This window comes from Lepus europaeus, chromosome 14, assembly GCF_033115175.1.
Source record: "Lepus europaeus isolate LE1 chromosome 14, mLepTim1.pri, whole genome shotgun sequence".
Taxonomy (NCBI): Eukaryota; Metazoa; Chordata; class Mammalia; order Lagomorpha; family Leporidae; genus Lepus; species Lepus europaeus.
The window spans coordinates 86,299,158-86,312,132 of NC_084840.1; the positions used below are offsets into that span (position 1 = coordinate 86,299,158).

Genomic DNA, 12,975 nt, shown 5'->3' on the forward strand with positions numbered 1-12,975 from the left:
CCATTCTGTCTTTCATAGTGGCTTTACCAGTTTGCATTCCACCAACAGTGGATTAGGGTACCTTTTTCTTCACATCATCTCCAGCATTTGTTGTAAGTTGATTTCTATATGAGAGCCATTCTAACTGGGGTGAGGTGAAATCTCATTGTGGTTTTGATTTGCATTTCTTTGAGGGCTAGTGATCCTGAACATTTTTTCATGTGTCTGTAGGCCATTTGGATTCCCTTTTTTGAAAAATGTCTGTTTAAGTCCTTTTTCAATCTCTTAACTGGGTTGTTTGTTTTGTTGTTGTTGAGTTTCTTAATCTCTTTGCAGATTCTGATTTTTGTACCTTCATGGCTCAATTTAGGCAGGTTGTATGTGTCCAGGAATCTATGTATTTCTTCTAGGTTTCCCAGTTTGTTGGCATAGAGCTCTGTGTAGTGGTTTCTGATGATTCTTTTTTACTTTTATGGTTTCTGTAACTATATTTCCTTTTTCTTCTCTAATTTTACTAATTTCGGTATTCCCCTTTTTTTGGTTAGTTGGGCCAATGGTGTGTCAATTTTCTTTTTTTGAAACCAGCTTTTGTTTTGCTGATCTTGTTTATTCTCTAATTTTAATTATTTCTCTTCATCTAATAGTTTTGGGTTTGATCTGATGTTGTTTTATAAGATCCTTGAGGTGCATAGATAGTTCATGTATTTGGTGCATTTCAAGCTTCTTGATGTAGGCTCCAATTGCTATAAACTTTCTTCTTCTTCTTCTTTTTTTTTTTTGACAGGCAGAGTTAGACAGTGAGAGAGAGAGAGAGAGAGACAGCGAGAAAGGTCTTCCTTTTCCGTTGGCTTACCCCCCAAATGGCTGCCATGTCTGGTGTGCTGTGGCCGGTGTGCTGCGCCGATCCGAAGCCAGGAGTCAGGCACTTCCTCCTGGTCTCCCATGCAGGTGCAGGGCCCAAGCTCTTGGGCCATCCTCCACTGCACTCCCGGGACACAGCAGAGAGCTGGATTGGAAGAGGAGCAACCGGGACAGAATCTGGTGCCCCAACCGGGACTAGAACCTGGGATGCTGGTGCCGCAGGTGGAGGATTAGCCAAGTGAGCTGTGGCACCGGCCCATAAACTTTCTTCTTAACACTGCTTTTGCTACATCCCACAGATTTTGGTATGTTGTATTGTCATCTTCATTTGTCTCCAGAAATTTTTGATTTCTTTTTTGATTTCTTCTGTGACCCACTTTTCATTCAGAAACATGTTGTTCATTCACCATGTGTTTGCATATGATGTAGAGATTCTTGAGTTGTTGATTTCTAGCTTCACAGCATTGTGGTCTGAGAAGATGCATGGCATGATTTCGATTTTTTTGAATTTGCTGACTTACTTTATGGCTTAGCATATGGTCAATCCTAGAGAAAGTTCCATGAACTGGAGAAAAACGTCTGTAATGTTTTGCTATAGGGTAGAAGGTTCTGTAGATATCGGCTAGGTCTATTTGGTCTATGGTTTTGATTAACTGTTGTTTCCTTGTTGACTTTCTGTCTGGTTTATCTGTCCATTGCTGAAAGTGAGGCATTAAAGTCCCCCATTACTATTATATTTGAGTCTATATCTTCCTTTAAATCCCTTAACAATTCTTTTAAATAGCCAGGTGTCCTGTAATTAGGTGCATATATATTTGTAATAGTCACATCTTCCTGTTGAATTGATCCTTTAATCATTAAGGAGTGTCTTTCTCTATCTCTTTTAGTAGTTGTTGTGTTGAAGTCTATTTTGTCTGATATTAGAATGGCCACACCAGCTCTTTTTTTGGTTTTTGTTAGCGTGGATTATCTTTTTCCATCCCTTCACTTTCAGTCTGCAGGCATTTTTGTTGGTAAGGTGTGTTTCTTGTGTTTCTTGTAGGCAGCAAATAGATGGGTTTTCTTTTTTTAATCCATTCAATCAGTCTGTCTTTTAACTGGGGAGTTGAGATCATTTACATTCATTGTGAGTTTTGTTAAATACTGTCTTTGCCCTGCCATGTTTCCTTAAAAAGTCCTGTTTATGTATTTTGGCTTTCGTTTGTACTTTTGCTGGGTCATTTTCTGTATTCATTTTCTTTTGTAGTGATGTTCCTATTTTTGTGTTTCTGTGTGCAGCACATCACTGAGCATCTTTTGTAGGGCTCGGAAAGTAGTTATAAATTCTTTCAATTTCTGCTTGTTGTGGAAGATCCTTATTTCTCTTTCATTCATAAATGAGAGTTTTGCATGATACAATATTCTAGGTTGACAATATTTTTTCTCTTAGGAATTGAAATATGTCTCTCCATTATCTCCTTGCCTGTAAGGTTTGGGATGAGAAGTCAAGAGTGAGTCTAATTGGGTTTCCTCTGAATATGATTTGTTGTTTCTCTCGTGCACATTTTAAGATCTGTTCCTTGTGTTTCACTGACATGAGTTTTGCTACAATGTGTCATGGTGAAGTTATTTTCTGGTCCTGTCTATTGGGAGTTCTGTGTATTTCTTGTACTTGAATCCCTCTTTCTTTCTCCAGATTGGGGAAGTTTTTTTGTTATTATTGAATTAGGAAGGCCTTCTAATCCTTTCTCTCTTTCCATCCCTTCTGGAATTCCTAGGATCTGTCGTTTGACAGAATCTTGTAAATTTCCAACTATGATTTTTAATTTTCTAATTTCTTCTTCTTGTAATTGGTCTGGCTATATTGTTTCTGGAAATTTGTCTTCTAGTTCTGATATTCTTTCTTCTGTCTCATCTATTCTATTTCTGAGACTTTCCACTGCATTTTTGATTTGGTCTATTTCCAGTATTTCATTCTGGCTTCTCTTTAAAAATCTCAATTTCTCGGGAGTGCTTTTCATTTAGATCGTGAATTTGTTTCTGATTGTTTCTAAGCAATCTGACTGTTAATTTTCTGAATCATTTTTCTGGCGTATCCTTGATCTCTTCTTCAGCCTCCATTACTGAAGCATTGTATTATTCCTTTGGGGAGTGCATAGAGTCTTCCTTATTCTTATTCAGGGTTTTTCCTTTCTTCTTCAGCATTTCTGGTTGATTTAATCTTTAAATTGTGGCTTTGAGCCTGTGGTGCAATTTCCCTCTGCTATGAGCTTCTATGTGTCTGTGTGTTGCAAGTGAAAGCATGCAACCTCATCTCCTAGAACCCTGCTTACTTATAGATTGTGATGGAGATGGGTACCAGGGCTTTGGAGCACTAAGCCCTGCCTACTGGGGCTAGGCTCACTTCTCACTGGTGTATGAAACGAGCTCCAGTTTTCACTGTTTAGGACCACTCCTTGTTGTACAACTTGCATGGTGGGGAAGAAATCACTCTGAAATGTTGTGATCCTCATTCTCAGATGGGGAATGGTATGAGGTGGCCCCTGGTATTGATGGGTGTGTGAGTGGGAGACAAATGTGGCAGTCTCCTGCTTACACTTGAAAATGTAGACAATCAGTATGGCTTATCCCTTCTGGCTATTGGTCCTGTTGGAGGAAGGAGAGAGACATAGATGGACTGTGGCATGCCCAACCTCTCCACTTTTGCCCCTACAATTTCCCTTCTTCCCATGTGGAATTTCTTTTTTTTGTTTGTTTTTTTTTTGTTTTGTTTTGTTTTGTTTTTTGTTTTTGACAGGCAGAGTGGATAGTGAGAGAGAGACAGAGAGAAAGGTCTTCCTTTTGCCGTTGGTTCACCCTCCAATGGCCGCTGCGGTAGCGCGCTGCGGCCGGCGCACCGTGCTGATCCGATGGCAGGAGCCAGGTGCTTATCCTGGTCTCCCATGGGGTGCAGGGCCCAAGCACGTGGGCCATCCTCCACTGCACTCCCTGGCCACAGCAGAGAGCTGGCCTGGAAGAGGGGCAACCGGGACAGGATCGGTGCCCCGACCGGGACTAGAACCCGGTGTGCCGGCGCCGCAAGGCGGAGGATTAGCCTAGTGAGCCGTGGCGCCGGCCGAACCCATGTGGAATTTCAAACGCAGTTTGCCAAGCTTCCCTGCCCATCACTATCCTTAGCTGTATATGCTCAGGTATGTAGATAGACACCTACAGACCCCACAGGTGAGTGCACATTACTCAAGGGTTTGCAGTACCAACAGCTTTGGTATAGAGCTGCAGTATACACAGGGGAGTTCCCCAAGTTGTGATTGGTCATGCAGGGGTCATGCTAGGGTTTGTGCCATGACCACCCAGTGCCCTATGCTAACAAATACAGAAGGGAACTTATTCAAGTCTGGTGCTCTGGATTTATGTATTGCTTATCACCACCCCAAGTAGAGGGGAACTGGGTGCAGGCATATTCACGGATTGAGCAAGCATGGCTCTAGGGTTTGTGCCCAGAAATCCTGCAGCTGCACGATGCAGAGGAGCCTCTGCTCTTCCATGGAAATGCCTTAGTTCTGACTCTGGACCTTGTGGTACCTACAGGGTTGCTTGCAGTCAGGGAGTTGGGAAGGAGCCACAGGATGCTTTTTCTCTCTTAGCTGGATTTTGAGTCTGTGCTACTATCATTCCCCACCACTTTATTCCCAAAGTTTTTCCTCAATCTCTTGGGAACATGGTTTTACCTTAGTTCTGGTTCTTTTTTGTGGTAGGTACGAGTACAAGTCCTTTGGATTCAGATATCTTACTCTTGCCTGTTTTAATTAATTTGTTAAATAATCCAGAAGAAAATAACAATATTATGAGAGATATTATGAGATAAAGAAGGGAATGAAGGGAAACATGGGAGAAAAGAAGGAAGAAGAGTGAGAAAGAAAGAGAAAAAGGAACAAGGTCGCAAGATTGAGATAAAGCTGTTAGATAAATGTTTCCCTTCAACTGAAAGCTCTTCCAATGACCTTCACTTAATATGTACATAATGAACAATTAAACAGTGTATGAGAGGTCTTCAAAAAGTTCATGGAAAAGATGCAGTATGAAAAAAAAATCCCTGGATCTCCAATTTTTATACCCAAAATAAAAATACTTTTTAATGCCACTTTCAACCGCCTTTTTGAAGTACACTGGTATTTGAATGTCTTTGTGGTCTTTGGGTACAAAGAGACCCTCCACCAACACTAGTAACTGGCTTTGGGAACTTGCTAACCCCTGGCAGTATCTTCAGATGATGTGATCTCAGAAGGTTTCTTATTAGAAAATATTTGACATGTATCTTTCTTATTTTTCCATTCTTGAGTTAATTATCTGAAAATGTGCACATTTTCCAAGGTCTCACTTGCCTCTACCTAAATTCACTGGCTCTGGGATTCACACTTTCATATAGTAACAAAGGATGCTCCACGCAGGTCTAGATTAAGTTATGTTTGCATAAAGATAGTTTTGGCCAGCTGCCTAGTCAGCTGACTTTTGGCATTGTGGTACTTAAATATATTTGTCTGGCTCTCTCTTTCACTTGACACCTCTCTCCTCACTAAGTGTAACTTCTCTGCATCTCTACAGCCCTCAGAAGACCAACATTTCATTACAAAAGGGAAATTCTAGTTCCCTATTTTTGTAAGATGTATTTTGTTAGTAGATATCAAGGCATAAACACAGATTACATTTACTTGGTTTTATATATGCTTGCTTTATGTGTAATGCTACATTTTTAATTGTCATTTTAAAAATCTCATGAAATTATTGTTGATATTGTTAATTTACAGATTGGGAAATTGAGGCTCAGAGATATTATTTAGACCAATCAAGGCGATATAGAAAATAAGAAACAGAGCTGCTTTGTTCCAATGTTTGTATCTTCCCATCTACGCTATAGTACTTTCACTCCTGATGTCCTATGGAGTAAAGGAAGATACATCCTTTATGCAAATATTATGCTCACTGATAAAATGCAGGCACATCTGAGCTTGGCTGATGGGTGGTTTGGAGAGGCACCTCTTGAGAGAACATGCCTCTTTATATAAAGTAGTTTGCTCTGAAAGAGGAACTTTATGCTTGGGCATGCAGAGAGTAATTCTACGGGGGATGACTACATGGTACAATTTTCTTCTTTGTTTTTAGGACCAATGCCTGAGCCCCATGGAGAGAAAGGCTACAGGCAGAGGCTTTGCTGTTTGTGTGGGTGTCTGAGAGGATGGGATGGAGGATAAAGGACTAGTTTTCCTTTTAATCAGAACATTCTGTAGCCTTGAGAATGGAGCACCATAAGGGGTGTCAGTATTGAAGGCTTGTAGGGAGGGCGTTTTGTCACAGCACCTCTGGTGCTACTAAAGCCTAAACCATGAGAATGGACAGGGCACTGTTCTCATGCAGGTTTTCCAGGAGCAGATATGGCTTAGAGAAGCCTGGAGAAAGAATGACAGGAAAATTTGTAAGTTTATGGGAAATATTCCAGGGACTCCTAGGAAGAATTTGAAGTGGCCTCAGAGGTTAGGAGGAAGCCAATGAAACCCGAGTTACTATTGTTGCATGACCCAGATGAGCCCCTGAAGGTTGAAGAGGTCTGTACAAATTTGAATGTTAACAGTAGACTGGGCTCTCAGTTCTTTTCCGAGATGCCCGCCTAGTCCATTGGCTGTATTTCTTTTCATTAAACTTTATTTCAATATTATTTTTAAAAAGAGTTCTTATTGAAATAGCTTTTAAGTTTATTTTATAGCCCCTACTACCCTACCAGACAAGAACATAACCCATTGACAAACACTAGGCTTCCTTCATAATGACTTTCTCTCTCTCTCTCTCTCTCTCTCTCTCTCTCTCTCTATATATATATATATATATATATGTGTGTGTGTGTGTGTGTGTGTGTGTGTACACACACATATATACAGATATACATACATATACATACATATATATATATATATATATATATTTACCTAGCATAGCTACTTATATATTTTTTGTCTCCTTGTCTATGGGATAAGTTCTGTCCCATTAATCTTCATGGGGTTTCAGGTAATTGGTTTACTGGTTGACCTGGCCAACCAACAAACTAGTAAGTTTCTCAAACATCTCTGAATTCTAGCAATGGATGTAACTTTCAACTGAGGCTATTGTGCCCACTTGCGTGATAACTGAAAGATTCAAAAGGAGTCATCAACTTACTTTTCATTAAATATTTCACTTCAGAGGCTGGCACTGGGCACAACGGTTCAACCCATCATCTGCAGTGGGTTAAACTGGTTCAAGTCCTAGCTGCGCCAGTTTTGACCCAGCTCCCTGCTAATGCACCTAGGAAAGCAACAGAAGATGGCCCAAGTCCTTGGGCCTCTGCACTCATATGGGAGACCCAGATGAAGCTCCTGGCTTCTAACTTTTGCTTGACCAAGCCTAGCTGTTGTGGCTGCTTGGGGAGTGAACCAGCGGATGGAAGATTCTCTCTCTCTCTCTCTCTCTCTCTCTCTCTCTTCCTCTCTCTGTCTCTCTATAACTCTGCCTTTCAAAAAATAAACAAATAGATAAAAATAAAATTCACTTTAGAATAAGGAATGTTCCTAGATAGAAGTCTCCAAATTATAGAACACTAAAGGTAATACAAAGTTGCTAAAATGAATTGAAAGTATTTTCTTTTTTAAAATTTTATTTCCTTACAAAAGAGAGATGAGGAGAGAACCCCTATTCTCTGATTCACACCCTACATGCTTGCAACAGCGAGGGTTGAGCTGAGGCCAAGGGCCACGAACTCAATTCATATCTCCTATGTGGGTGGTACAAATTATTTGAGCCATCACCTGCTGACTCATAGCATGTGCATTATCAGGAAACTGGGATTGAGAACACATCTGAAGGCTCAAACCACTGGGACTCCCATATGGAATGTGGACAACCCAACTGGCAGTTTAAACAGTAGGTGAAATGCTTGCCCCAAACATTGTTCTTAAGTCAATGATGCCTAGTCATCAACAGTGGTGATACCCTGGTGCTCCATTTCCAATGATTCCATGGTACTTCTTTTTTTTTTTTTTTTGAGGTTTGTATCTATGTTTTTAAAATCAAAATAATTTCTGTGCAGATTAAGTTAACTTTCACTTGTGATAAATATTAAGATGTTATTTAAAATATGAATTACAAAAAGAAAACTTGAGATGTCAAAAATAACTTGTGATCATTATGACTTATTTGAACATAGTTAAATTGCTAAACCACTATCTTCTGAGCTTTATACTGGTTACCAAAGGATGTGGGCATCCTTAGTAAATATTTTTTCTACAATTTCTTTTTATTTTAAGGAAAAATAAGTCACTACAGAATGTAGTACAATTTCATTGCAGTTGAATGGAAGGAAACAATAATGTAGAGAGTTTGGAATATAGAACACTATGCATCTATGCTTGAAGGATGGGTGAGATTTTCAGTGGCAGATTGACACATGCTATTTCTCAAGTTTTGTCTAAAGAATAACCAAAAATATTGGATTAGATTGAATAGTATAGGAAACACATCCTGGAGAGATAGAGTTGGATGTCTGTGAGGCGTTCTCTTTCCTCTTGAGCAATGTGGTATTAGCTGGATCTCCCACATCTTGCATATCTTTTGAGAAGGTAGGATAGCAATTCAAGAAACAGTTTCTTAGAAATTCCTAGTTGTAGTCTTTCTTGTTTACCTATATCCTATCTATCCTCTGGCATCATGGGAGTATACAATACTCTATGTGTGTACCTGTTACTGCATAAGCACATTATTATTTTTTCAAAGCAATATCAGTTATTTAATGAGATTTTTCCTACAAAATTCAGAACACCAGTTTGTGAGCGTAAATTCCATTTGTTAGAGCAAAACCGGATCACGGATAACCGTGGAGCTGAGGAACAGCCTTGACTTTTTGTAATATTTGAGAATCCACAGCCTTCTGATCCACCTGGCACTGTTGTTATCTCGTATTTCTCTTTCTCTGCTTCGAAGGTCAGCTTCCTGGTGTCTGGGCTTCCACGGCTTCTTCTTAAACAAGCATCAGGGAGCTGTGTTGGAATCTCCGCCCTGCTGCTATCAGTTTTCCAGAGGTGGAGATGACACGTTTTTGGTGTGTTCTCCGCAGAGGAACCTGACTGGGAGAAAGAGGCAGGCACAAGCAGCAAACCACTGCTCAGCGGCTGCAGGAAAACCACCCTCTTGCTCCTGGGGCACCCAGCGAGGGTGCCGAGGATGGTCCCAGGTGATGCTGGCCTGCACTTTCCTCACGTGCTGATAGAAGAGCTTTGTGTCACGGCTCAACAGCTTTTGAGGGACATTTTTGGGGTCTTTCGTAAAATAGTACCTAGGGACTTTGGAAAGCTTAACCAACCTGATGCCACCATTCTTGTCACCACCAACTGGTTTTGTGACATTAGCAAGAAGCTTCTCCTTCTTTTCAATGCTGGATTTGGGAGCTGAGTCCTTCTTCTTGTACAGGGCCTTCCTGGAATATACGGAAGACTTGGAGTACCTGCCAATCCCTCTCATCAGCACAGGGTTTTGGCGGCAATGGGGTTTCCCTATCTTGGGATTTTCATCCTTGATGTTCCTTTTTTAACATTGCCACTGGCGATATCTGCTTTCTTGGCTAGAGATTTCTTCTTAGTGTTCTTAGATTTCTTCTTAGCTTTGGAAATGGAGCTTCTTCACCTGCTATCTTGCAAGATGGGAAAGAAAGCACAGTATTTTTATATTATCTGCTATCATCTTTCTCTCTCCCAGAATATTGTCCTTCTGATAGGGGATGTTTTATTACTTGTATTATTATTGCATCTAACCAGAGGCTAACACATTGAAGATGAGTGAATGAGTGAATGAATACACACTGAATGCATATATGACTCTATCTATTCTATTATTATTATTATTATTATTATTATTATTATTAATTTGACAGGTAGAGTTATAGACAGTGAGAGAGAGAGACAGAGAGAAAGGTCTTCCTTCCATTGGTTCACTCCCCAAATGGGCGCTACAGCCGGCTCCGTGCCGATCCGTAGCCAGGAGCCAGGTGCCTCCTCCTGGTCTCCCATCCGGGTGCAGGGGCCCAAGCACTTACGCCATCCTCTACTGCCCTCCCAGGCCACAGCAGAGACCTGGACTGGAAGAGGAGCAGCCAGGACTAGAACCTGGCGCCCATATGGGATGCTGGCACTGCAGGCAGAGGATTAACCAAGTGAGCCATGGCGCTGGTCCCTGAATCTATTTTCTAAGGGAAATATTTGAGTTAATTCACAAAAGATATTCTGTTATTAATACTTGGACCTCTTCAGAGATGTATGTGTACTCATTCAGCAAATATTTATCCAACACTTACTGAGCAGCAGGAACATGCTGGAAGCTGGTGACAAGGTGATGATTTGCCAACCTGGAGGTATTTGGTTGCTTTTGGTGAGAGCAGTTTGGATGCCATCGTCAGGACAGCAGCTGATGCAAAGCACAGCCATGTGAGTAGATGGTGAGAAAAACTGAGGTAGCAAGTTTGTGAGATGCTCTGGGTTTGGATAAGGACTGGAGAAGTGAGGTTAGGTAGTAGCAACAGAAAGCACAAGGCCAGAGTCCATTTTAATTTTTCATGAAGTGAGTGAAACAGAGCTTATTTCAATGGTAACAAGAAAAAGTCAAAATATAAGGAGAAATTAAAATGCAGGAAGAAGAAAAGAATTAAGAAATTAGGAATCATGTGTTTCCCCTGATGTGAGAACAAAAAAATGTAACGTATATGAGAAAAACTGACATTGTGAGATTTGATTATTGTTTATAGTCTTAGTCTCTACTGTTGAGGAGCAGTGATATTTTTGTTTCGTTTTGTTTCTGTCTTACTATTTGTTGACTACTTTGTGGAGGGTTAAGCTTTTGATTATAAAATAAACAGAGTATGTCACTGTAAAAGTTAAAAGAAGAATAAGAAAGGAAGGAGGAGGCAAGGTTGGGGTGTGGGTGTGAGGGGGGAGGGTCAAAAGTATCACTAGGCTCCTAAATCTGTATGTATGAAACACATAAAATTTTTTCACCTTATATAAATTTAAAAAACTATTAAAAAGGAATTTAGGCAAAACCACTCTTCCTCTGTAGTCCAGACAAGGGCTATAAACAATAATCAAATCTCAAAGCATCAATTTCTTTAATATATTTTATATATATATATATATATATATATAGTACTGAAGAGGAGTAGTATATATATATATATATATATATATATATATATATATATATATAGTAGTCTGTTACAACAAATCTGGAAAATGTATGATATTTGCCTTTGGGGACTGGCTTATTTCACCAAACATATGTTCTCCAAAATTTGCTACTTACCACTTGTTGAATTCTTTATTTAGTAAAGGGTTAAACCTGTGATTATAAAGTAAATTGAAAGTATGCCATTGCAAAAATTAAAAGAAAATATAAGAAAGGTATGAGGATGGAGGATGGACATGAGTGAGTGAAGGAGGAGGGTAGGGTGGGAAGTATCATTATGTTTTTAAAATTGTATATATGAAATAAATGAAGTTTATTCCTTTTATATAAATGAAAACAATAAAACATCTAAATGCTTTTGCACCAAGAAATGAGGAAAAAGTGCATTTGAGTAGAGTAGGAGGTGGCAGCTTGCTAGTATTTTAATATAATAACTTCTGTTTTCCCTACACAAAATAGGAAGTCTAAGAAAAGGTTAAGAGTTTGTGTACAATAGACACACATTTAGAGATATAAAGGTAATGTAGATATCTTAAAATAATTTCTATGGTAGATAGGAGAATGGAATTGAGTGATTGTGAATAAAGGGATTGTCTTATAGAGCGGTAGACAGAAGTTAAAGGGTGTCTCTATAGTGACACAATTTCTCTGAAAAGCAGAACATATGATAAAAATAAAAAGGAAGAGAGTACAGCTGATGTTTATGGCTCCCTACTTAAAGGGATGTGACCAGTCTGGTTTGGTTAATTTCACCCAGAGTTCCAAGCAATTGCTATGTGTAGACATAATAGAGCTGGGTTAATGCAAGAGTGGGTCATTTCAAATGGATGCAATGAAGAGACAATGGAACAAGGGAATTTAGAATATTAGCATGAGTGATTTAATTGCAATGCCACATAATCCTGATCAGATGGGAAAGAAAACTTAAAAAAACAAAAAGGAGACTAAAGAGAAAGAATGGAATGGAAAATGACAACCTCAAGGAGAATGAAGAATAGCTGTGAAAATAGAAAGACAAGTATTGTGGCAAGAGCATGCAATTGCGCAAAGGTGTCTCTGTCTGGTACATGATGACAATGGGAGTGGGAAGGATCAAGTAATATGCAAGAGTAAGTAAATGAGATGAAGAGAACGAGGAACTGAAATCAAACTCTGGGATGACGTATCCACATGGAAATTCAGCTCATGCAAAAGAGTGGCTAGTCTTGGGGGAGGGAACATGGCTGTGACACAGAGGTCTAAGCCGTCCACACGTGAGAAGGAGGGACTGGGAGTAGGTATGCAGTGATGATTAAGAAGATTGAGCCACGGATCGCATTGCTGGAGAAGTAGGGTGTTCACAGGGAGCCAGAGGAGTGATGTCCAGATGTGGTATTATGGACCCAAGTGAAACTCTGTATTTTCTTCCTTCCTAAAGTAAATAGATGAGTGTTAGAGACTGAATCGTGTCCCTCTATACATGTATATGTTGAAGTGATAACCCTCAATATGCTATTTGGAGATGGATCTGCAGGTACCTGGATGAACTTAGCTGATTCGCCTGCTTGCAGTTCTCAGGAGAAAACTGTAGAATGTGCTGGGAACGTTTGGATTAGCCTGGGCTCTGGTCTTGTTGCTCTTAGAACAGATGTCTTACGATGCTTTAGCTCAGCAATCCCAGATCCTCAGGGTACAAACCTCTAAGTGAGAAGGCAAGTTTATGATTTTGGGGTTGCTCAGCTGTTGTGCAAGTTGGGCTTAAACATATGTGACTCCATCTACCCTCAGCCTTCTTGAATCTTGGGGCTCAGCTCACCAGGAATCATATGCTCCTTTTTATCCTTGCTGTCTGTCTTTAAGTAACAAAGGAGTTTTGCCTAATGTGTTGGATGAGTGCTGAGTTCACTGGACTTTTATCCTTTG

The 12,975-nt window shown here is 40.0% G+C and overlaps 1 pseudogene; it reads right to left on the bottom strand.

Moving 5' to 3' along the window:
• Window positions 1–8,653: 8,653 nt before the first annotated feature.
• Window positions 8,654–10,319, bottom strand: LOC133773503 (large ribosomal subunit protein eL6-like; annotated as a pseudogene).
• Window positions 10,320–12,975: the final 2,656 nt, after the last annotated feature.